Here is a 26,938-nt window from a genome sequence, read left to right as displayed (position 1 = left end):
TGCCTCCTGCTTGTTTAATATGGCATTTTGTGCCCTTGCAATGCCCCTTTTTGTCGTTTTTATGAAATAAGTAGTTTGTGCATATTTTCATTACCTTTGATTCTTTTCTGGCTTTTTTCATGGTCATTTCTTTTAGTTTATCTTCACTGTCATCTCTGCACCTCATGGCTCTGAATCTTATTCTCTGCGATCCCAGTTCTGACACCATGTCGCTCTCCTACTTTGGACACAACAGTAGAGTCTTCGTGGGTTCTGTTCAAGCAGCTTTATTTTATACAAACACATCACGATACAAGTTTGCTGACTTTAACTTAAGTAACTTGTATACAAACTAACCGCTGTAATCATACATGCTTATTCTCTGACTGCACTCTCAAAATGGCTGTGGAATGGCACGTGCTTAACATTTATACATGCATGCTCAGTCTTTGACTGACATGCTTCTTAAAGATACAGCACACACAGCATGTCTTCCCTGATCTACACTCACCATCACAACCCTGCTGTGGGACACAGGCAGAGATTATGAATACTGCCCTTTCATTACACTGGCATCTAATTACCATGAGTCAGTCACTAATTCTGATGATGTCCTTCACTGTCTTCTGAAGCCTCTCCCTCAACTCCCACACTATCTCTAGCCTATCCTCCCCCTGAGTAGACAACTTTGGATCCCAAGCCAAGTGGCTTTGCTGCCCTGGCCTTCCAACTTGTCATAGTGATACACAGATGTCCAGCCTCCTCCTTTACCATCATGTCATCCACTTCTAGGCATCATCCTGCCAGTGAACCTACACTGAGTGTGGCGATACTTAGTTCATGTTTGACAGGTTGATTTGTTTCATGTTGAGCCTTTGCTCAATGGAGCTATCGCAGGTAACCCAAGCTGGGCAACTGGACACCAGCCAGTAGCTTACTGACTCAGGGCTTTATGGCAGGTACACACTGGCCAACCTAGGCACATACACCCCTCCTGCCATTAGCATGGGTCCCTGGCATAAATCGGAGTAGACTGGGTCCTCAATCCGCTTATCAGCAAATACCCACATCCACTTTGGCAACATTAGTCAACACGACCAGATTACCTGCAGCCATAGAGTTTCTAGCCCTGCCTTGGCAGGCTACACCATTGAGTAGCTAGCTGTGCCATGGCAGGGCTACACCATCAAGTGGCTAGCCCTGTCATGGCATGCAGTCTGTGATTCATGATCTCCTATCTTGAGGATACTGTGCAACACAGTAGATGCCGAAACAGGTTGGTCTACAAAATTATTTCCCCCTACAAGGCACCATCTAGAGTCTGTGCTGCTGCTCACATATCCATTCTTAGGTGTTTTTGAGTAAACTCTCATGTTTTTCAGAGGTGCAGGGAGGACATGCAAACTCCAAACAGGCATTGGTCAGAGATCAGAATTGAACCTTGTGCATGGGCAGTGACAACTTTAATCACTATGCCAACTGGTCTCTCTCTCTTTTGGAGAAGTCAGCTTGGAAATCTGCATTTGCCATCGCATGCATCAGCCTAAAACTACTTTTACTTAAGATGCATACTAGGTGAGTTGCCCCCTACGCTTAATGGTCTTGTTGTTAAAGTATGCTCATTACTGGTAGCTACGTAGGTATGTCATGGTCCAGGTCTTGAAGGACAATAGGAAAGTATATTGTTGTGTAAGAATTTACCCTAACAGAAGCTGCCTTACTGACCACTGTTGCAGTTTTCAAAACAGATGGGTTTTCACTACTGATGCCTCACCAGGGTACCAAAGCCTAAACTTCCATTAGCCACATGTCCAATGTATGACCTTAACCCATAAGAGTAAGGGTACATAAGCGGACATACGAATGTGAATCCTCAGACTATCTCCAAGCCAGCAGTGTGAATACATAACAGTAGGCTTGGAAGGGAACAGAGGGCCCCTTGGATATAGGGTCTGCCAGACAGGGGAGCAGAGTAAAAAGGAAAAGTAAAAAAGAAAAGGGGAAGGTGGATGGGAAGGAACATTGCAACAGCTTTCAGCAGGACATCTGTTATGTTAAGCTCTTATACAAGTGTACTATGTCCTGAATGAAATCACTATTGCAGTATTCCAGACAGATGGGTGATTCACAAAGCTTAAGGGAGCAGAAGTGTGGATGGCTAAGAATTGAGAGCTCTGTCAAGGAGGAAAGAAAGAAAGGACTAACCTGGTAAAGGCAGCCCTGGACTTAGATAAGGTATCTACTGTGTAGTACTTACTGAAAGTATGCACAGAAGATGAGGTAGAAGCTTCCAGGATTATTTTGCAATCTACTGCTTTATAGAAAGCTCCAGAAGAGGCTACTGTTTTAGTACAGTGAGACATTGTGAAAGAAAGGATGGATCTGCCATTACGAGTGTAGCAAAAGATGATGGACTTAACAATCCAGCTAGTAATACTTTGCTTGGATACAGGCTGGCCAAGCTTAGAGCCTGTGAAAGAAACAGTTGATCTGATTTATGAACAGGTAGTTTTGTCTAGGTAGATTCTGAGCTGACTGTGAACATCCAGGGAGAGAATATACTTTTCATCCCTGTCGTGTGGATTGGGAAAGAAAGAAAGCAAGCAGGTTAATGGCCTGGTTAAGGAAAATCTCATTTACGGTTTTAGGTATGAAAGAGGGATTAACCTTCAGGGACAAGGGAAGAGTAGGCATGAGTGGCTCAAGTTATGAGACACTCCTAGCAGAAGTGAGAGTCACCAGGCAAATGTTTTTTCAGGTGCAGAAGAGTGAAGGAAGTAGCTGGCTCAGAGGAAGGCACAGTAAGCTTTTCCAGCACATAGTTGAGATCCCAAGGGGAACACAAAGGCTTTTCCTGATGATTTAGGTGCATGACACCTTTTAATGAAATACATGACCGCAAGCTTGGACATGACAGGATAATTAAGGGGAAGACAGGTGGAGATGGCTGAAAGGTGGGCTTTAATAGAAGAATATACCATACCGCCTTTCACGAGCTCACAAAATTAGGATAAAACAAGTGCAGATTTTATTGGGTCCTGATTGTTAGCTTGACTATCTCTAGAAAATCTCTTCCATTTGTCTATGTAGTATTTTCTGGTAGTGAGTCTCTCGGCCTCCTCGAGAATCCAAAGGATGTCCTCAGAAAACTGGTGTCTGGAAGGGATCAGCATGCTATCACCCACATGGCTAGGTTGAGGGAGGACAAGTTGGAGTGAAACAATGAGCTCTTCTGTAGAGTGATGAGGTCCACTATGTAGGGTAGCTTGTGGGTGGATTGCCCCTGGCCAAGAGATATAGGAGGGAGAAACATTTTTACCTTGGCCAAAATGAAGTCACCAGTAGAATTCTTTTTTTTTCTTTTTGGATTTTTAACAAGACTTTTGATAGCAGAGGTAATGGAGGAAAGGCATAAAGAAACCTTCCTGTCTACTGGAAAGACAACACATATGTCCTCCAAGCCTGGGGACAAGGAGTCCTCATACAGAACAAAGGGAGCTATTTGCTGTGCTCTGAGGCAAATAAATCTATCAGTGGTGTGCTCCACTTGTGGACTATATCTAGAAAGAGTTTGTTAAATATTCGTTTGGGGGAGGGGGGTCCTTCAACAGACCTGATAAGAGAATCTGCCAGGACACTGTCTTGGGAGGGCATGTACACTGCCTGAAGGGACATGCTTGCCTTGATGTCCAGGTTCAAATCAATCTGAGCCAACTTGCACAATTAATATGATATTCTTCTCCTTGGTTATGTTCTACATGCCTGTTGTGTTATATGCGAACAGAGTTCCTTATTTCCAAAAGCGGGAGAAGACTTGTATGGCTCGAATGAGAGCCCTCATCTCTTTCAGGTTGATGTGTTTTACCTTGAGGTTGGGCTGCTAGCAACCCTGGATCTTGTGAATTTCAGTCCATGCCTCCAAGCATTGTCTGAGGTGTCTGTATACATCTCTTGACTTTTATTGAAGTTTACCTGTGCCACCCAGCATAGGATCTCTCTCAAGACAAGGAATGAGAAAGACCTGTGTCTCCAGACAGTGTTGAAATCATATATTTTTCAAGTATCGCTGAATTTTTCTCATATGCATCCTGGTTACAGGAAGCATTAGTATAGTTGCTCCCATGTGACCAAGTGTTCTGAGAATCACCATTGCTTAGCAGGCTTGGAGAGGTCAGAGGGACTGAAAGTAAATGGTGAGGTTCAGCACCTTCTCCTGGGACAGTAAAAACTGCTTGTTTTTGTCTATCTAGTCTGCAACCCAAGAAAACTGTATCCCGAGTGGGCTGAAGGAAAGATGTTTTGAAACCAATAGCAAAACCCAGTTAAAGGGGGGTGCATGACAGTATACTTGGCAGTAGGATCTGAGGTGAAAAAGCCTGAATTAGCAAGTTGTCTATATAAGAAATATTCATATTCCCTGAGTCAATCAAAAGGCTATAATCAGAGAAAGGCTCTTTGTAAAAATTCTGGGAGCAGTAGAAAGCCCAAAAGGTAAAGTAAACAAAGTATGAGGAGGCAGTAGAGAACCTCAAGAATTTCCTGCAAGAAGGGTATATGGGAATATGCAGATATGTATCCTTCATATCCAAAATACTAGGAAGGCCTGCAGAAGGATAAAGGCAAGAAGGGTCTGAAGAGAGACAGCAATTTGAAAGGTACCTTGAGGAAGATGTTGAGCTGGGTGAGGTTTAGTATAGGTCTCCACTGTCCTTTTCTTGTCACCAGAGACAGTTTGGAGTAGAATCAGCATCCTATAAACTGAGGTTCTATGGAGCCTGTTGAACAGCAAATCCTGTAGGGTGGAAAAGGAGATTTAAATGGTTGACAGGAGATGATGGGATGCATTTGAAGGGAAGAAGTGCCTTTGAAGACATACTGCAACCTTTCTTGATGATGGTGAGTACCCACTTGTCAATAGTGATCTTTTTCGAATTTGTAATGGAAACAGTGAGTCTTTATGAAAGGGGATGAGTGGGACTGAGGGGGATGGGGTGGACAGAAGATAGACTAACCTATCTGTGATGGGAGGCATCCCAGATCTGGGGTCCTTTCTGGAAATCTCTCTCTGGGCACCTTATGTTTCTGAGAATGCCTATGCTATCTTATAACAAGGGGAAGTGAGCTTGGTAGGGTAATTCCTCTGGTATCTGAGCAAAGAAGAAAAGGATTTATCTGCAGTCCTTCATAGTCTTGCCTTGCTCTTGCAAATTCTTAAATTAGCTGTCTGCTGTCCAAACAGAAGGTCTCTGTAAAGGGGTGGGGGATCTAAGAAATTAGTCTTAAAATTTTCAGGTAGGGACTGGCTGTGTAATCAGGCATACCTGCTAGTGACTGAGCTTGTAGCAGTCACTCTGGAAGAGGCCTCAAACAGCAACATAGCTGCAGTTTATACTATGTCTAGTTAATTAAGAGGGCAAATTACCAGAAACAAAATTTGCTTAGAGTCTATGCCTATCATGTCAGCAACAGCCTTGCTCTGGTTGGCAAGAATAGACAGGAGTTATTTGGTCATCTAAACCTGATAAGTACAATTAAGGGAAGGGTAGATGAAGTATAGATCTTTTTTCCCCTCCTGTCAATGGTCCTGCTGTCCATATCTGAGGGTAGGGCATTAGCGTTTGGCAGAAGCTTAGAAGGTTTGTCTGAGACTAAGAAGACCACTAAAAGATCAGTTAGAGGAATCTTAAAAAGGAACTTAAGTTCCTCTAGAACTTTGTACAATCTACCAAGCCTCTTGGAGGGATGAGAGTCTGGAGCAGAGGATATGAATGCAAAAGCGTCAAGAAAGGCCATGAGGACTGGAGGGACAGGGGAATGGGTGGGGGTACATGCTTCTAAAAGGTTGTATCTTCTTTGGACATCATGAGATTTGCTTAGATTCCCACTCAGAATGTTTCATCATCCTTAAATAGTCTCTTGGAAGGGTGTCTCTTCCATGGGGGAAATCAGGGGAGAGGGAGTCCTCATCTGAGAGTACCTGTCCAGGACACTGAGTATGCCAAGTGAATGGTTGTCTGAGTCTGAGGGCTCCTCCTCATCAGAAAACTCCACAAATGTGGAGTGGGCAGAGGGGCTGACAATAAAGGAAGTTTATGAAAGTACAGTTGTGTACACTTACCATAAATGTAGATGTTCAAGTGTATTCACTGTTGGAGTCATTACATTTGGGTAATCTGCTGGCAGGTTGCCCTCAGTCGGCCTGAATAACAAAGTCTTGGGTCCTGCATCGGTTGCTGTCTCCTCTTCCATGACGTCAGGTCTTTAGGGGTATAAAACATGCAGCCAATGCCATTTTAATCAGTTTTTCTTGCCCCAGATGTCAGGTGCCCCCCAAATGGGGAGCAAAAAAAATATATATATATATATATATATATATATATATATATATATATAAAACTATAAATATATAAATGCATTTTAGAACACACAGAAATTACCTTCAACTAAAAGCAAATACACCACAAAGGCTTTTGAGCTTAGTGAAAGAAAGAAAAGGCACAGAAAGGGGGCTGGAGGGTGGGTAACCGGACTGCAACAATAAATACACTCGAACATCTACATTTATGGTATGTGTACACAACTGTACTATGTTCTTCGTGTTTCACTGGTGCAGTCATTACATTTGGATAGAATCCCAAAGCTACGATGGGAGGCTGGAACTAAATAGCATTAGGAGCAGCTATAAGACCCTGCAGAACTGCAGTGGCAAAGCCTGCACTGGACTTGGAGAGGAGAGGCAAATGATAATGCTTTGTAAAAGTATGAACAGAACTCCAAGTAGCAGCTTCTAGAATGTCTTTGGTTGGCACCCCTCTGAGAAAAGCTGCTGATGTAGATGCAGCCCTGGTGGAATGTGACCCAATGCCCTTGGGCACTGGTTTACCATGATGCAAATAGCAAAATCAAATGCAGTGGCTTATCCACTTTGAAATAGTCTGCTTTGAAATAGCCTTTCCCTCTGATCCTGCAGCAAATGCCACCAGTAGCTGCTCAGACTTTCTTAGAGATTTGGTCCTGTTTAAGTAGAATCTTAGTTGTCTGTGTATGTCCACGGAATGCAGAATCTGCTCCCCCTTGTTCTGCGGATTTGGGTAAAAAGGTTGACAAGTGAATAGTTCTAAGAGCCACACTGGATACCACCTTAGGCATAAAGGAAGGGTTGGTCCTGAGGGATACCCTGTCTGGGTAAAATATAATAAAATACTCCACAGCCATGAGGGCCTGTAGTTCTGAAACCCTTCTTGCTGAAGTGATTGCCAGAAGTAAAGCTATTTTCCAGGATAAAAACTTTATATCTGCAGTAGCAGCTGGTTCAAATGCAGGCAGGGTGAGCTTTTCCAACACAAAATTGAGATCCCAAGCAGCGATCGGTGATCTTCTGGGAGGCTTTAAATTTTTGGCTCCTCTAAGATATTGTTTTAGCAAAGGATGAGAAAAAAATCGGTGGCTCTGTGTTGTACTGAGCCAAGATGGCAGAGGCATGGATTTTTATTGATGAAAAAGATAGGCCCTTGTCAAGCATCTCAGTCAAGTATTGTAAAATCTGTGGAATATTTGGCTTTGCTCTGTCAGTTCCTTGTGCTTGGTTCCAAGCATAGAATGTCTTCCATTTATCAGCATAAGATTTTCTAGGACTAGGACTTCTGGCTTCCAAAATGACATCCATCACAGATTTACTGAGAGGTGTTGTTTGAATAACTACATGATCAGCCATGCTGCCAGGTTCAGAGTTTGGAGCTGATTGTGCAGGATTTGATTGTTCTGCTGAGACAGTAGATGAGGTATTTGAGACAAGTACCAAGGAGGAAGTTGAGACATATTCTTTAGGATTGGGTACCAGTGCTGGTGAGGCCAGACCGGGGCAATTAGAATCATTTTTGGTTTTTCCCATCTGAACTTTAGTAGGACCTTGGAAAGAAGAGGCAGAGGAGGAAAGGCGTAGACAGATAGGTTTTTCTAACTGAAGGATAGGGCATCCACTTTCCATGCTTGTCTGTGATAAGTCCTTGTGCAGAATTTGTCCAGTTGATAATTCTGGGGAGAGGCAAATAGATCTATGTCCGGGCTCCCCCATTTCTTTGTTATCTTGCTGAAGACTTGTGGATCCAGTTTCCACTCGTGAGGGTCCATAAGGTTTCTGCTTAGGTCGTCTGCCAGAGTATTTTGTTTTCCTGGCAGGAATTGAGCTTGAAAATGTACTTTGTAAGTCAAGGCTATGTCCCACAATGCCATGGCTAGTCTGCAAAAGGGGGTAGGAATGTGTGCCCCCCTGCTTGTTTATGTACCACATAACCGTGGTGTTGTCCGTCTTTATCAGTAGTTGTCCTGGATGAAGTAAGTCCTTGAAGGCTGTCAGGGCATTCTGAACAGCTAACATCTCTTTCTGGTTGATATGCAGATGCATTTGTTTTGGGCTCCATATGCCCTGAATGCATCTCCCCGCCAGGTGGGCCCCCCAAGCATAGTCTGATGCATCTGTAGTTAGGGTTTGGTTGGCAGGGGGTAGAGTGAAAGACCATCCCATGTTCTGGTGACATGTCTCTGCCCACCAAAGAAACTCCTGTTGTAGGCAGGGAATGAGAGGAATCATTGTTTCCAGACTGTGACAATGTTGACTCCATAAACTTTTTAGGTACCACAGTAGTTTCCTCATATGCAGTCTTGCATATGGAATCAGTAGACTGCAGGATGCTATGAACCCCAAAGCCTGCAGAATTTGTCTTGCAGATAACTGGGCTTTTGTTGCCATCTGTTTGAAGTAAATAGTCAGTTGCCTTTGTCTGGCATAAGGTAAGCCATCTGGGCAGTTGTATTCAAGCTTGCACCCAGGAATGTAATCTTTTGAGAGGGTACCACATGTGATTTATTTTCGTTTATTGTGTACCCTAGGCATGTTAGAAGCCCTTTCACAAACGCCAGATGTGGAAGAAGAATGTCCTTGTTTTCTGCTTGAATGAGACAGTCGTCCAAGTAAGGATAGATTTGTATACTTCTTTGTCTGCAAAATGCAATTACTGGTGCCATGTAAAGACCCTGGGAGCAGTAGATAAGCCAAAGGGCAGTGCAGAGAATTGGTAATGCATAAAACCAGCCTTGAAGCGGGGGTATCTTCTGCATGATTCCCTTATTGGGATATGCAGGTATGCCTCTTTTAAGTCTTTAGTCACTAGCCAAGCGTTCTTGCCCAGCATGGGCAGAAGCTGCTGCAAAGTTAGCATTTTGAATTTTGGTATGTCCAAGAATGTGTTCAAAATGGATAAATTCAGTATTGAGCACCAGGCATTGTCTTTTCTAGGTACCAGGAACAGTAGAGTAAAACCCTTGTCCTTTTTCCTGTTCTGGTACTGGCTGAATAGCCCCCATATCCATGAGGGACGTAACTTGTTTCTGTGCCTCTGCCTACTGATTTTGTGGCACATCTGGCGAACCATTTGGAATTGGCAAGGTATGGAAATGAAATCTGTATCCCTGGGATACTATGTTTAATACCCACTTGTCCTGGGTTATTAACCGCCAATTTTGAGCATGAAGTACTAGTTTTCCTCCTAAGGGGGCTGCCAAAAGATAAGTGCTTGGTGATGGCAGAGGGAAGTCATTGAGACTGTTTACTGTAGGGTTGTGCTTTATTTCTTCCAGATTTGGAGGTAGAGGCACCCCATTGCTTTGACCTGTAAGAATCCTGTGATTGGTATCTAGAGGCCCTGGATTTACCCCGTGACGCTCTGTCGGACACAGGAAAGGACAAATTTTTTGTAGGCCAGTGTCTACTGAATCTTGGTGGCTGCACTTGTAAAAAGTCTTTTACAGTTTGAATTGATTTAGCTTTGTCTTCCATTTTCTTTAAAACCTCTTCTGCCTTATTACCAAACAGAGTATCATGCTGTAAAAGTGCATCCAACAATTTAGCTTTAACATAATCAGGCAAATTTTGCTCCTTGAGCCAGGTATGCCTTCTAATCACAGATCCGGTAACTGCGGCCCTGCAGGAGGCCTCCAAGGAATCAAAACCACATTGCAAAGTATGCTGCATGCAATAATTCCTGTAATTCTTTATTTTCCACACATTCAGAAATCAACATAATTTTCTGTTTCAATAATCCCATGACATGCTGTTGATATTTAAGCATATGAAACTGGCAGTTTAAGGCCCTAATTGCCAAGGTTGCAGATGTATAAACCTTCTTTCCCCATCTATCCAGCACCCTGGAATCTCTATCAGAGGGGGTAGGATTTTTAGCTGTTGAGGCCTTTACACCTTTGGGACCCTGTGAGATAGTTTCAGGGTCAGCAGCAGGGTTTTTGAATAAAAATTTGTGTGCGTCAGGAACCCTGTAATATCTGTCTGGCTTGCTAGGAGCCGGAGGTAAGGAATCTGGAGTCATGCTTGATTCTGAGAACACATCATCAACAACGTCTAATACAGGAGGTATGGCCAAAGGCCTATGCTGAGGGAGAAGAAGGAAATCCCTAAGCCTCTTTATTGATTCTGAGAAATCTTGACTCTCCCAATGAAAATGTTCCCTCAAAGTATGCAAGGTTTCTCCAAAGGAATAATCTTCAGGAGGAGATGCAGATGGGATGGATTCCTCTGCATCTGAATCCTCATAGGGTGGTATAGAAAATTCCTGATCAGAAGAAATAGAAACCTGATCTGAAGATTCATAGTCAGTATCTTGCCTTGGCCTCTTATCGGGGGGGGGGGGGGTTGGGAACCCCTGATTAAGGTAATTAAGTCTTCAGCCATTTTGATTATCTGCTTTTTGGGCATAAAGGCCTGAGCACGTGGGCTCATGCATCAGTTTTTTAGCCTTAGAAGTTGCTTTTGTCTTTGTTTTTGAAGCTGGCGTTAGTTTTATATAGAAATCCTATAGCCTGAAGACACCCCCAGAAGCCGGTGCCTTCTCAGCGGCTCCGGACCCATCCGAGGGAGAGACATCCGCTGGTACAATACTTTGAGAATCTCGCGGCGTGCTGGACTCCACAGAGGCCTGCGACGCGAAAGTAGCGGGTATCAGGTGCTGCAAAAGCACCTCACTGAGTACCGGCGAACTGGTGACTGGCTTAGGAGAAGCTTCATCAGTTTTGGACCTCGACGGTCCGTCTCTGTCCTTTTCTTTGTGAACTCCGGTAGTTGGATTGCTATCTGATGACATCTCAGGGTAGTTAAATCTGTTTCCAAAATATTTTGAAGCAAAGATATACCGGCGCTTAATAGTGCATTGGTTAAATCTAGCACAAAACCGACAGCAAGGCACTTTATGATCTGGGCCTAGGCAAGGAATACAATACAAATGAAAATCCTTATGAGGCATTTGCTTCCCACAAGTAATGCAATTATTAACTTTTACTGACATCGGTATGGAGCAAGAAAAAATTTCCCCAACGGGGTACTTAGCTTTAATTGAAGACTTCGGCTCTGAAACTCGAAATCGAAAAATTCAGGAGTCGGCTGACCAGCACTTGCAAACTGCTTCTGCTTTGGGCACCGCGCAAGAAAGACTAAAGAAAATGGCATTGGCTGCCTGTTTTATACCCCTGATGACCTGACATCATGGAAGAGGAGTCAGCAACTGACGCAGGACCCAAGACTTTGATATTCAGGCCGACTGACGGCAACCTGCCAGCAGATTACCCAAATGTAATGATGCAACAGTGAAACACGAAGAACATTTGGTAATGCAAAAAGCCTGCTTTGAAGCGGAGGTATCTTCTGCAAGATTCCCTTAATGGGATATGCAGGCATGCCTCTTTTAAGTCTAGAGTTACCAACCAGGCAATCTTGCCTAGCATAGGCAGTAGCTGTTGTAAAGTCAGCGTTTTGAATTTTGGAATGTCCAGGAACGTATTTAGAATTGATATGTCCAGGAATATATTTAGAATTGATAAGTCCAGAATTGGATGCCATATTTTGTCTTTTCTGGGTACCAGGAAAAGTCTTGAATAAAATCCTTCTCCTTTTTCCTTTTCTGGCACTGGTTGAATAGCCCCCATATAGTACAGTTGTGTGCACTTACCATAAATGTAGATGTTCGAGTGTATTCACTGTTGCAGTCATTACATTTGGGTAATCTGCTGGCAGGTTGCCCTCAGTCGGCCTGAATTCCAAAGTCTTGGGTCCTGCGTTGGATGCTGTCTCCTCTCTTCCATGACGTCAGGTCGTCAGGGGTATAAAACAAGCAGCCGGACACCATTTTCTTTAGTTTTTCTTGCCCCAGATGTCAGGTGCCCCCAAAAAGGTAGCAAAATATATATATGTATAAAAAGTATACATACATGCATCAATATAAACTTTACCTTCCTCTACAAGCAAATACACCACATAGGTTGTAGAAGATAGAGAAGGAAAGATAAACTCCAGAATGAAAGGAGGGATGGTGGGCGGGTAACCTGGACTGCAACAGTGAATACACTCGAACATCTACATTTATAGTAAGTGTACACAACTGTACTATGTCCTTCATGTTTCACTGTTGCAGTCATTACATTTGGGTAGAATTCCAAAGTTATGGTTGGGAGGCTGGAGCTAAACAGCATTAGGAGCGGCTATAAGGCCCTGCAGAACTGCAGTGGCAAAGCCTGCCCTGGACTTAGAGTAGAGAGGCAAATGATAATGCTTTGTAAAGATGTGGACAGAACTCCAAGTAGCAGCCTCTAGAATGTCTTTGGTTGGTACACCCCTGAGAAAGGCTGTTGAAGTAGCTGCAGCTCTGGTGGAATGAGACCTAATGCCCTTGGGCACAGGTTTACCATAGTGTAAGTAGCAGAAACGAATACAGTGGCTTATCCACCTTGAAATAGTCTGCTTTGAAATAGCCTTTCCTTCTGATCCTGCAGCATATGTCACTAGCAGTTTTTCTTAGAGCTTTAGTCCTGCTCAAGTAGAATCTTAGCTGCCAGTGTACATCCAAGGGATGCAGAATTCTCTCCCCCTTGTTCTGCGGATTTGGATAAAAGGTTGGCAGATGAATAGTTTGGTTAAGAGCCACACTGGAAACCATCTTAGGCATAAATGTTGGATTTGTCAAAGACACCCTGTCTGGGTAAAATATGATAAAAGGCTCCACAGCCATGATGGCCTGTAGCTCAGACTCTTCTTGCTGAAGTAATTGCTAGTTGCAGAGCTGTTTTCCATGATAAGAACTTTATATCAGCAGTAGCAGCTGGTTCAAATGGAGGCAGGGTGAGCTTTTCCAAAACATAATTGAGGTCCCATGCAGGTATTGGTAATAATCTTGGAGGCCTTAAATTTTTGGCTCCTCTAAGATACTGCTTTAGTAAAGGATGAGAAAAGATTGGTGGCTCTGTACTGTAATGAGCCGAAATGGCAGAGGCATGGATTTTAATTGTTGAGAAAGATAGGCCTTTGTCAAGCATCTCAGTCAAGTATTGTAATATCTGAGGAATATTTGGTTCTGCTGTATCAGTTCCTTGTGCTTGATTCCAAGCACAGAATCTCTTCCATTTATCAGCATAAGATTTTCTAGTACTAGGCCTTCTGGCTTCCAAAATGACATCCATCACAGCTTTACTGAGAGGTGTTGTTTGTATAACTATATGATCAGCCATGCTGTCAGGTTCAGTGTCTGGAGCTGATTGTTTTGCTGTGACAATAGTTGAGGTCTTTGATGTAAGGTCCAAGCTGAGTATTGAGACAAGTTCCTTAGGATTGGGTACCAGTATTGGCGGGGCCAGTCCGGGGCAATTAGTATCATCTTTGGCTTTTCTTGTCTGACTTTTAGGAGGACCTTGGGAAGAAGAGGCAGAGGAGGAAAGGCATAAACTGATAGGTTTTTCCATCTGAAGGATAGGGCGTCCAATTTCCATGCTTGTCTGTGATAAGTCCCTGTGCAGAATCTTTTCAATTGGTAATTTTGAGGAGAGGCAAATAGATCTATGTCTGGGCTCCCCCATTTCTTTATCATGCTGAAGACTTGTGGATCTAGTTTCCACTCGTGAGGGTCCATAAGGTTTCTGCTTAAGTCGTCTGCCAGAGTATTTTGTTTTCCTGGCAGGAACTGAGCTTGAAGATGTATTTGGTAAGTCAAAGCTGTGTCCCACAGTGCCATGGCTAATCTGCAAATGGAGTATGAATGTGTGCCCCCCTGCTTATGTACCACATGACCGTGGTGTTGTCCGTCTTTATCAGTAGTTGTCCTGGATGAAGTAAGTCCTTGAAGGCTGTCAGGGCATTTTGAACAGCTAGCATCTCTTTCTGGTTGATATGTAGATGCATTTGTTTTGGGGTCCATATGCCCTGAATGCATCTTCCTGCCATGTCATACCCCCAAGCATAATCTGATGCATCTGTTGTTAAGGTTTGGCTGGCAGGGGGTAGAGTGAAGGGCCGTCCCATGTTTTGGTGACATGCCTTTGCCCACCATAGAAACTCCTGTTGTAGGCAGGGAATGAGAGGAATCATCGTTTCCAGACTGTGACGATGTTGATTCCATAAACTTTTTAGGTACCATTGAAGTTTCCTCATATGTAGTCTTGCATATGGAATCAGTAGGATGCAGGATGCCATGAAGCCCAAAGCCTGCAAAATTTGTCTTGCAGATAACTGGGTTTTTGTTGCCATCAGTTTGAAGTAAGTAGCCAGTTGACTTTGCTTGTCTGGCGTGAGGTAAGCCATCTGGGCAGTTGTAATCAAGCTTGCACAAAGGAATGTTATCTTTTGAGAGGGTACCTGTTTTTATTTCTTTTTGTTTATTGTGTACCCAAGGCATGTTAGAAGCCTTTTCACAAATGCCAGGTGTTGAAGAAGAATGTCCTTGTTCTCTGCTTGAATGAGACAGTCGTCCAAGTAAGGATATAGTTGTATACTTCTTTGTCTGCAAAATGTAATCATTGGTGCCAGGCACTTTGTAAAGACCCTGGGTGCAGTAGATAAGCCAAAGGGCAGTGCAGAGAATTGGTAATGCATTAAGCCAGCCTTGAATCTGAGGTATCTTCTGCACGATTGCCTTATTGGGACATGCAGGTATGCCTCTTTTAGGTCTAATGTCACCAGCCAACCATTCTTGCCCAGCATGGGCAGAAGCTGCTGCAAAGTCAGCATTTTGAATTTTGGAATGTCCAGGTATGTGTTCAAAATCGATAAATCCAGTATTGGCCACCAGGCCTTGTTCTTTCTGGGTACCAAGAACAGTCAAATAAAAACCTTGTCCTTTTTCCTGTTCTGGTACTGGCTAAATGGCCCCCATATCCATGAGGGACGTAACATGTTTCTGTGCCTCTGCCCATTGATTTTTTGGCAGATCTGGCCACCTGTATGTCATTGGCAGAGTATGGAAATGGAATCTGTATCCCTGTGACACTGTTTAGTACCCACTTGTCCTGGGTTATTAACTGCCAATTTTGAGCAAAAAGTGCTAATTTTCCCCCTAGGGGTGCTGCCAAAAGATAAGTGCTTGGTGAAGGCAGAGGGGAGTCACTGGGACTGTTTTCTGTAGGTTTGCGCTTTATCTCCTCCAGCTTTGGAGGTAGAAGCACCCCATTGCTTTGACCTGTATGAATCTTGCACCTAGTATCTGGAACCCTTAGGGCATCTGGATTTGCCCCTTTGAGCTGTCTGACACAGGAAAGGATCAATTTTTGGTAGGCCAGTGTCTACTGAATCTTGGTGGCTGCACTTGCCACAGTTTGCAGAGACTTAGCTTTGTCTTCCATTTTCTTTAAAACCTCTTCTGCCTTAATGCCAGACAGATTATCATGCTGTAAAGGTACATCTAGTAATTTAGCTTTAACATGATCAGGCAAATTTTGTTCCTTTAACCAGGCATGCCTTCTAATCACAGATCCAGTAACTGCGGCCCTGCAGGAGGCCTCTAAGGAATCAAAACTACATTGCAAAGTATGCTTTCCAACCTGTTCAGCTGCATGCAATAATTTCTGCAATTCTTTATTTTCTGCACATTCAGAAATCAACATCATTTTCTGTTTCAGCAATCCCATAACATGTTGTTGATACTTGAGCATATGAAACTGGCGGTTTAAGGCCCTAATTGCCAAGGTTGCAGATGTATAAACCTTTTTCCCCATCTATCCAGTCCCCTTGAATCTCTTTCAGAGGGGGTAGGATTTTTTGCTGTTGAGGCTTTAACTCCCTTTGGACCCTGTGAAATAGTTTCAGGATCAGCAGCAGGGTTTCTAAATAAAAATTTGTGTGAGTCAGGGACCCTGTAATATCTGTCAGGCTTGCTGGGAGCTGGAGGTAAGGAATCAGGGGTCAAAACTTGACACCAAAAACACATCATCCACGATGTCTAAAACAGGGGGTATGGCTAAAGGTCTGTGCTGAGGGAGAAGAAGAAAATCCCTTAGCCTCTTTTTTGATTCTGAGAAATATTGACTCTTCCAGTGAAAATGCTCCCTCAAAGTATGCAAGGTTTCTCCAAATGAGTAATCCCACGGGAGGTGATGCAGATGGTATAGACTCCTCTGCATCAGAATCCTCATAGGGAGGTATAGATAATTCCTGATCAGAAGAAATAGAAACCTGATCTGAAGATTCATAATCAGTGTCTTGCCTAGGCCTCTTATCTGGAGGGGGATGGGAACTCCTGATCAAGGTAATTAGGTCTTCAGCCATTTCATCTGTTTTTTAGGCATAGAGGCCTGTGCACATGGCTCATGCATCCATTTTTTAGTTTTAGAAGTTGCTTTTGTCTTTGGTTTTGCAGCTGTTTTCGGTTTGATATAAAAATGTTGAGGCCTGAAGACACCCTCAGAAGCTTGTGCCTGCTCAGCGGCTCCAGACCCATCTGAGGGAGATACATTCGTGGGTCCAATACTTTGAGTATCTCGTGGCATGCCCGACTCCACATGGGTGTTGGTAGAGGCCTGTGACTCAAAAGTAGCGAGTATCAAGGGTTTGCGAAAGCGCCTCACTGAGTACTGGCAAACCAGCGACTGGCTTAGAAGAAGCTTCATCATCGGTTTTGGACCTCGACTGTCTCTCTCTGTCCTTTTCTTTGCACTTTTTATGTACTCCGGTAGTCGGATTGCTATCAGACGTCATTTCTGGGTAGTTAAATCGGTTTCCAAAATACCTTGAGGCAAAAATATACCAACACTTAATAGTGTGTTGGTTAAATCTAGCACAAAACCGACAGCCAGGCACGTTGTGATCAGGGCCTAGGCAAGGAATACAGTATAAATGGAAATCCTTATGAGGTATTTGCTTCCCACAAATAATACAATTATTTACTTTTTCTGACATTGGAATGGAGCAAGAAAAAAGTTTCCCCAACAGGGTACTTAGCTTTAGTGAAGACTTTGTTTCTGAAACTCAAACTCGAATATTTCAGGAGTCGGCCAACCGGCACTTGCGAAATGCTTCTGCTTCGGGCACCGCGCAGCAAGACTAAAGAAAATGGCGTCAGCTGATTGTTTTATACTCCTGACGACCTGACATCAACTGACGCAGGACCCAAGGCTTTGGAATTCAGGCCGACTGAGGCAACCTGCCAGCAGATTACCCAAATGTAATGACTGCAACAGTGAAACATGAAGAACATCCATGAGGGACATCACTTGTTTCTGGGCCTCTGCCTCCTGGTTTGGTGGCAGATCTGGCCATCCGTTTGAAATTGGCAAAATGTGGAAATGAAATCTGTACCCCTGGGATACTATGTTTAATACCCACTTGTCCTGGGTAATTAAATGCCAGTTTTGAGCATGAAGTGCTAGTTTTCCCCCCAAGGGGGCTGCCAAAAGATAAGTGCTTGGAGATGACAGAGGAAAGTCATTGAGACTGTTTACTGTAGGGTTGTGTGCTTTGTTACCTCCTGATTTGGAGGTGGAGGCACCCCATTGCTTTGACCTGTAAGATCCTTGTGATTGAAATCTGGAGCCTTTGGAGCATCTGGGTTTGCCCTGAGCAGCTCTGTTGGACACAGGAAAGGACCAATTCTTAGTAGGCCAGTGTCTACTGAACCTGGGTGGCTGCACTTGCAAGAAATCTTTTACAGTTTGCATAGATTTAGCTTTGTCTTCCATTTTCTTTAAACCCTCTTCTGTCTTATTACCAGACTGCCTGCTGTAAAGGGGCATCCAACAATTTAGCTTTAACATGATCAGGCAGATTTTGCTCCTTGAGCTAGGCATGACTTCTTAGCACAGATCCAGTTATGGCGGCCCTGCAAGAGGTCTCCAAGGAATCAAAACCACATTGCAAAGTATGCTTTCCAACCTGTTCTGCTGAATGCAATAAATCCTGTAACTATTTTCCACACAATCAGAAATCAACATCATTTTCTGTTTCAGTAAGCCCATAACATGCTGTTGATATTTAAGCTCATGAAACTGGCAGTTTAAAGCCCTGATTGCCAATAAATCCTGTAACTATTTTCCACACAATCAGAAATCAACATCATTTTCTGTTTCAGTAAGCCCATAACATGCTGTTGATATTTAAGCTCATGAAACTGGCAGTTTAAAGCCCGGATTGCCAAGGTTGCAGATGTATAAACCTTCTTTCCCCATCTATCCAGATCCCTAGAATCTCTATCAGAAGGGGAAGGATTTTTGGCTGTAGAAGCTTTAACACCCTTGGGACACTGAGAAATAGTTTTAGGGTCAGCAGCAGGATTTTTGAAAATAAATTTATGGGAGTCAGGAACTCTGTAATATCTGTCTGGCTTACTAGGACCTGGAGGCAGGGAATCAGGAGCCATGCTTGATTCCAAGAACACATCATCAACAATGTCTAATACAGGAGGTATTGCCAAAGGCTTATGCTGAGGAAGAAGAAAATCCCTAAGCCTCTTTTTGGATTCTGAGAAGCCCTGACTCTCCCAATGAAAATGTTCCCTTAAAATATGCAAAGTCTCTCCAAAAGAGTAATTCTCAGGAGGAGAAGCAGAAGGGATGGATTCCTCTGCATCAGAGTCCTCATAAGGTGGAACAGAAAATTCCTGATCAGAAGAGGAATCAGAAGAAATGGAAACCTGATCTGAAGATTCATAATCAGTGCCTTGCCTAGGCCTCTTAGCAGGGGGGGGGGTTGGGAACCCCTGATCAAGGTAATTAAATCGTCAGCCATTTTGATCATTTGCTTTTTAGGCACAGTGGCCTGAGCATGTGGCTCATGCGTCAGTTTTTTAGACACAGAAGTTGATTTTGGCCTTGCTTTTGATGATGGCATCTGTTTAATACACAAATGCTGAGGCCTGAAAACACCCTCAGAAGCCGGAGAGACATCCGCGGGTTCAATACTTGCAGAATCTCGCGGCATACCGGACTCCGAATGGGTCTCGGTAGAGGCCTGTGACTCAAAAGTAGTGGGCATCAGGGGCTGTGAAAGCGCCTCACTGAGTACCGGCGAACGGCTTGGGAGAAGCTTCGTCGTTGGTTTTGGACCTCGACGATCTCTCTCTTTTTCCTTGCGTTTTTTGTGAACTCCGGTAGTCGGATTGCTAACCGACGACATTTCAGGATAGTTAAATCTTGAACCAAAATATTTAGCAGCAAAAATATACCGATGCTTAATAGTGCGTTAGTTAAATTTAGCACAAAAACGACAGCAAGGCACGTTGTGATCAGGGCCTAGGCAAGGAATACAGTACAAATGAAAATCCTTATGAGGTATTTGCTTTCCACAAGTAATGCAATTATTAACTTTTACTGACATTGGTAAGGAGCAAGAAAAAGTTTCCCCAATGGGGTACTTGGCTTTAGTTTGAAGACTTCGGTTCTGAAACTCTAAAAATGAAAATTTCAGGAGTCGGCCGACCGGCACTTGCAAACTGCTTTTGCTTCGGGCACCGCATGGCAAGAAAGACTGATTAAAATGGTGTTAGCTGCATGTTTTATACCCCTGACTACCTGACGTCATGGAAGAGGAGACAGCAACAGACGCAGGACCCAAGACTTTGTTATTCAGGCCAACTGAGAGCAACCTGCCAGCAGATTACCCAAATGTAATGACTGCAACAGTGAAACACGAAGAACATCTACAATAGCCTTGAAAAAGCCCTGAGAAAAGTCCATCTACTCCTACCTAGGAAGATGGAGAGAAGAAACAAGTTTGGTCTTTTGCCATTTTTTTTCCCTTAGTAGTAACGTTTGCATGAAGCAAACATGGAAGCTCCGACCCATGACATACCTCAGTCAGTGATCCCAGATTTCTTCCTGTACTAAAATTTGAGGGATGCGTTCCAGGCTCTCTGAAATAATGATCCACAGTTCCCCTTTCTCCATTGCAGTAGCGGTCACTTAGGATATGCAGTCCTCTGACACCATACTGGCCTCTAGTGGGGGTCATGCTAGTGGTGTCTGAGGTAGAGTCAGACGTACTGAGATTTCTACAACCTCAAGGGCACATCAGACTCATACTGGGCAGAATAAACCCCAGGCACAGTTCTGAAGAGTTTTTCTAAAAGAGAAGGTACATCAGGTGTGGAAGGACTGGCCATCTTAGACTAGGCCAACTGCTTCAGATGATGAGTCTCAAAAAACAAGTTTAATTAAGACAAGCAGGAACACAGGGTCCTGGGTACAAAGGAGTGGCAAGCAGAAAAAGAACTGTAGTCATGCTCTGCGCCTAAGCAGAAAAGGCACTGGGAATAGAGGTCTTTGTAGGGTATCTGCCTACTGCACTCTCACTTTCCCTTCCTAACTGACATCTAACAAAATCACAGAAAAACAGTAAAAACAAGAAGGAAGGCTCCACAATGGAACACTTATCTGAATCCAAGAAGGCTCATTGTACAAACAATCATGCGAAGATTGGACAGACAAGTGTTAGACCTATGTTCAGGCTGGCATGGAGATAGTCTGGGGATTCATGCTCATCTGTCCACTTACGTGGCCCTATGCTTGCATGATGAGGTTATACATCAGACAAATGGCTCATGGAAGATTTAGGCTTTGTTAGCCTGGCTAGACATCAGTGGCAAAAGCCCATCAGTTTGGAATACTGCTACAATGACTTCAGTTAGGACACAAAGTTTCCATGTGGAAATGATGCACCTTAACTGACACTACCAATCAGGAAACAGGGAATAATAAGGATCCCCAACAAGGTGTTTAACTTTCTGTACTCAAGTTCGACTGATGACATAACTGAACATGTGGTGCATTGGACTGACATGGTAAGAAAGAAACAAATATAGTGCAGACAGACTCCTTTATATCACTGATGTTGGATAAAAAGAGCATTTGTCTGCTGCAGGATGGCAAAATTCTTTGGTAAATCAGACAGATCACAGGTTTAATTTTACAAGAATTCCCACCTAGAGTCAGCAATACAACAGCGAATACGATAAACATGCCTTATAAATCTCTCATTCATGGTGCCACTTTATACATCAGAGGCCATATCCTTAATCTGGGTAAAAATGTCCATTTGATAAAAAGAAGTTGTATCTTACCATAACATTCCATCTGTATTGTTGATCCTCATTCAGTCATTACGCATGGGTATCGGAACCGAACCAGCCATTTTCCAAGCTCGCGTCAGCTTCAAACTCTCGAGCTAAACTCTTACCCACAATTCCCCTCTCTGTGTTATCTCAGATTGAGTTTGCAAGTTAAAGAAGATAGAGGCTACCTCTGGTCAAATAACCTAAGAGAACTGGATGGTGAGATCCACTAGAAACCGCAGGAGGGGGAGGGGGAAGGAGGGAGGGTCGTAATGACTGAACGAGGATCAACAACACAGATGGAACATTATGGTAAGACATAACTTATCTGATATTGTTAATCCTCGTTCATTCCTTACGCATGGGACAGAGTCCACAGCTACCTCTATTCCTAGGAGGCTCTCATGGAAGGACATTCCTGAGCACCATAGAACCGAAAGATGCTCTTCCCCTGGAGGCCAAATCCAATTTGTAATGATTGATGAATGTATGAGACATAGCCCAAGTTGCAGCTGCACAGATGTCATGTAAAGAAGCTCAGGCATGGAAGGCAGCAGAAGTTGCCACTGACCTTGTTGAATGAGCTTTCATGATAGCAGGCAACGAGATATTACGTTGTGTGTAAATAAAGGTCACACAGTCCTTCAACCATCTAGCTAATGTGACCTTAGCAACAGCCGATCCTAATCTAGATCCAAAAAAGGCCAAAAATAACTGGTCAGATTTACGAAAGGGTTTAGTCTTGTTAAAGTAAAAACGGATTTGCCTGTGTATATCTAGGATATGTAGGCAATACTCTTCTCTGTTTGAATGGTTGGGAAAGAAAACTGGCAATTCAATGGCTTGATTAATGGACATTTCAGAGATCACTTTAGGCAGAAATGACAGATTAGTTCTCAGAGACGCTCTATCTCTATGAAAAATCAAGTATGGAATCTTGATACATAAAGCTTGAAGTTCAGAAATACGTCTGGCAGAAGTAATAGCGACCAAAAACAAGGTTTTCCATGACAAATACTTAAGATCACAAGAAGAGGCTGGTTCAAAAGGTGCCATTGTCAGAGCTTGTAGAACTAATGATTAATCCCATGGTTGAATAGTTTCTCTAAAAGGTGGCTTCAGATGATTCACACCTTTTATGAAGGTCTTGCACAAGTTATGGGACATGAGAGGAAATCTTGGACACCCTGATGAAAATTAGAAATTGCAACCAAATGAACTCTAATGGTAGAGGCCGACAGACCCGATTGAAACAGGTTGGCTAGATAGTCTGGTATTATCGACACTGGTGCTGAAAAGGGGTCTAACTTGTTTATCTTTCAGCCAACAGGTAAATCTTTTCCACTTGCTCAGATAAGTAATTCTAGTGGAAGACTAATGAGAAGCAATGAGAATATCATGTACTGGTAAAGAAAGGTCATTCTGCCTGGCAATCAAGGGAATTGGAGTACCCAAGCAGTTAGCTTCAGGCTGTTCAAGTTGGGATGAATCGGGTTCTGTGGGTGAGATCAACTCCGGGACTGGATGGAGAATCCATGGTCGATCTAGTAGGTGAGGCCAAAGGAATGGGAACCAAATCTGTCGGGCCAATATGGTGCTATGAGGATTACCTTGCTCTTCAACCACTGTGCTTTCTTCAGAAACTGGGGAATGAGAGGAAAGGGCAGAAATACATAGAGAAGACCAGAGGGCCAATCGTGGACTAGAATGTCCCTGGGTGACTGTCCCGGAGGGGGAATCAGGGCAAAGTAGTTGCTGCATTTGTAGTTGGTTGGGGATGCAAAGAGGTTGCAGCAAGGACGGCCCCAGCGGTGGAAGGTCTCCGCTGCTATCAAGGGATTCAGGGACCACTCATGAGGTTGAAGAATGCACTTGCTGAGTCTGTCTGTTATCATGTTGGAACTCCCGGGAATGTGCATTGCTAGAAGAAAACGGTTGGTAGCCATTGCCCATTGTCATATCCTCATGGCCTCTTCACAAAGGGGGTAAGAGTTGGTTCCACCTTGCTTGTTGATGTACCAGACCACCGCCATGTTGTCTGATTGAATCACAATTGTCCCAGACGGCAGCAGGGGATTGAATGCTTGCAATGCCAGAAGCACCGCCCTCAGCTCCAGAACATTTATATGCAGATGGCCTCCAGTTGGGACCAAGTGCCTTGGACTGTCTGTCCCTGACATAGCCCCCCCCACCCCATCAGGGAGGCATCTGTGGTCACTGTGGCCTTGGGTTGGTGGGGGGAGAAGGGGCGAGACCATTGTGAGAGATTGTGTGTCATCCACCAATTTAAATCCTGTTTGCACCTGTGGGTTACTCGAATTATGGCTGAAAGAGGATGCTAACATAGATACCATTGGGTGAGCAATAGCCATTGTAGTAGCCTCATGTGAAACCTGGCCAGGGAATAATGGTGATGGAGGCTGCCATGGAATCCAACAGCTGTAGAACCGAGTGAGCCATGGATTTTTTCCTTTGAAAGGATTGGAATTAATTGTTGCTTTATCCTTAAAATTCTGTGCTCTGGAATAGCAGCTCTGCAGTTTTTTGTGTCCAAGATAACCCTTATGAATTCTGTCGACTGAGAAGGGGTGAGATTGGATTTCTGCCAGTTTATGGTTATGCCTAGCCTTTGAGCAGCAAGGAAAGAGTATGCCAGGGCTTTTTCCAGTAGATGTCTGGTGGGGGCGGAAATGAGCCAGTCGTCTAGGTATGGAAACACCTGGAATCCTTGAAGTCGCAAGTGAGCTGTGACAACTGCCATGCACTTTGTGAACACTCTGGGGGCTGTAGAGAGTCCAAAGGGCAGTACTCTGAACTGGTAGTGACTGGCTCCTGCACGGAAGCGCAAAAAACTTCTTGATGGCCTGTCCACCTTTATGTGGTAGTACACATCTTGAAGATCTATAGAGCACATTCAATCATCTTTTTCCAAAAGCGGGAGGATAGACTGTATAGTGACCATCCAGAATTTTTGTACTCTCACAAACTTGTTCAATACACTGAGATCCAAAATTGGTCTCCAGTCCCCGTTTTTCTTTGGCACCAAAAATAGTCGAGTAGAATCCAGATCCTATCTGGTTTGGAGGGACTATTTGGATGACTCTCTTTCTTAGCAACTTTTCTATCTCTAGTGCTGCTTCTTCCCTTTGACTGGGTGGAACATCAGGAAGATTTTTTGAATGGACGGGACAAAGATCGAAGGGGATATGATAACCTCTGGTTATGATCCTTTGTACCCAAGAATCGGTGGTGATGGTTAGCCAGGCAGAAGGGTACAAGGGAAAAATGTCCCCCAACCACCTCCAGAAGAAAGGAGTTGGGCCACTCTTCAGAAGTGCTGGTAGGATTCACCAGGGAAAGAATCCCTGGAACCCTGGTTACATGGTCCCCCCTCTGCCCCGAAAGGAGTGTCTTCCCTGTGAGTTTCCCCCTCTGCCTCTGGGGGAGAACTCGGCCTGTGTGTCACAGCAAGGACCCTGAGATTTCTTGAACCATATCTTCCCACTCTTTTGGTTTCGGAAGAAAGCACGTTGAGGGGAAGAATAATGGACACCTACAGCAGAAAGGGTCTTACCGTCCTCTTCACACCTGGCCAGTGTGCTTTTAACTTTGGGCCCAAACAATGAGAAGGGCTCAATGGGGGCATTAAGAAAGGAAGACTTAAAAGGTTCCATGACATTGCACAAGCGCATCCAGGCATGTCATCTCAAGACCGCAGCTGAACCCGCTGCTCTAGCTGCTCCTTCTGATGCATGAGATATCAATCGCATAGAGGAGTTAGATATAGACTCAATGATGGCCAGCTGAGAGGCCACTTTGTCACAGACCTCATCAGACACTGCACCAGCCAAGGTTTCAGAGAGCTCAGAAACCAGATCCCTTTGAAGCCTGGTAAAATGTGCCATATAATTCAGGGACCTGATAGCAAAGGTCACTGATGCAAAGGTGCGCTTCCCTATTCTGTCCAGGGCCCGGGGCTCTCTGTTAGGTAGGTGGACAGTCTGGCTTTCTTCTTCTGCCAGATCCTTTTTTGTTGCGGCCACCACCACCATCTACAGGAAGACCTTTGGACCAATGGGGATCCAAAGCAGGAGGGGACAAGATCTTATCTGGCCTCACAGGAATAGCTTTGATGGTATCAGGGGCCTTCCAAGCACGCTGCACGATGAACTTGACAAGTTAATTGGCAGGTGGAGTAACCCAGGAGGTAGGGGGCTGGGCGCGAAAGGCCTGCAGGAACACAGATTCCTCAGGGGTCAGATTAGGGGACTGCCAGTCACCTCTCTGTTTCAGGATTTTGAGGATATCGCCAAAGGATACCTCAGAGGGTGACCGAGGGGATCCTTCCCCCTCATCGAAATCTGTGTCTTCGGTGCGGGACTCCTCTGTGGAGTCCATGTGCTTCCTCTTACACAAACTCTTCCGATGGACCTACTCAGCGGGAGAAGCTGGGGAAGACAATGGAAAGGGGAATTCCTGAGGAATATGTCCTGAGGCCCTTGCACCCGGTGTCCGGTAGGTGTGACTTGTGAAACCAGTGTACTAGAGGAGGGCGGAGGTATAGACAGTCCGGTATCGCCAGCAGCAGTGAAAGCTTCTCCATCAGTTGGAAGGCTGGTCCACCCAGAGAGGAGTGTATGTCTAGGACAGGGGGCACTCCTCCCCTAAGTGACTCAGCCTGCCGACCCAGAGTCCCTGGATGGCTGTGGAGCAGCAAGCTATGCGTGTCACAGCTGACATCCTGGGTTGTAACAAAACTTTCCTGCCATGAAGGCAACTGTGGTTCCTTAGTGAGATCCATAAAGGGAACCGCAGAAGGGGAAGACTGTACTATATCCATGGACTTCAAAGGCAATGAAGGAGGAGAATAGAAGGTGTCTTTGGAGATGGTTGATCACCTCCCAAGGATGGATAGTTCCTGAGGGGTGGAATACCTCTGGCCAAGAATGTCTGGTCCACAAGATGCAACACATGTTCGGAAAGGCTTCTAGTGGACCTCACAGAGACTGAGGGAGAAACAGGCCTGTCCACAAAAGAGGCAGACTCGGTGCTCATCTCATCTGACCGCACCGAGGATAACGGTGCCAAGAAAGACTGTAGTCTGCACCGAAGAAGTCATCAGTGCCGATGTCATTGTCTGCACAGACACAGGGATCGGTGCCGAAGCTGGAACCAACAAAACTGGAGTCAACAATAAAGGCCTGGGTTCTGAGGAAGATCTTGGAGCCGACCCGGTCAAGTTCTGCGCCGACTGAACAGTCGGTGCCGATACAGTGGTAATGGTCTGAACCGAGGAGCCCCTTGGTGCCGATATGTAGAAGGCTGCAGGAAAGGCCGGAGCCGAAATCACTAATGCAGCCGAAGGTCTGGGCACCAAAAGCACTGTGGCTGACAGAGCTCCGGAGTCGAAATTTTAGCCTTTTTAGGTTTTGGTTGGTGAGAGTCCCCAGCCGGGAATGAAGGCAAGGATTTAGCCTTAGTAGAAACATCCAGGGGTTGAGACCTCTGACCCAGAAATAGCCTCTGAAAAGGGAGATTTTAGAAGTCCTTTCAGTATCAGCTTGTTTTTCCTTTCTAACAAAGTTCTATTAGAA

This window comes from Protopterus annectens, chromosome 4.part0, assembly GCF_019279795.1.
Source record: "Protopterus annectens isolate FY-2018-M chromosome 4.part0, PAN1.0, whole genome shotgun sequence".
In the NCBI taxonomy this organism is placed as follows: domain Eukaryota; kingdom Metazoa; phylum Chordata; order Ceratodontiformes; family Protopteridae; genus Protopterus; species Protopterus annectens.
The sequence above is the reverse complement of the archived record's forward strand: the minus strand, read 5'-3'. Positions refer to the sequence as shown.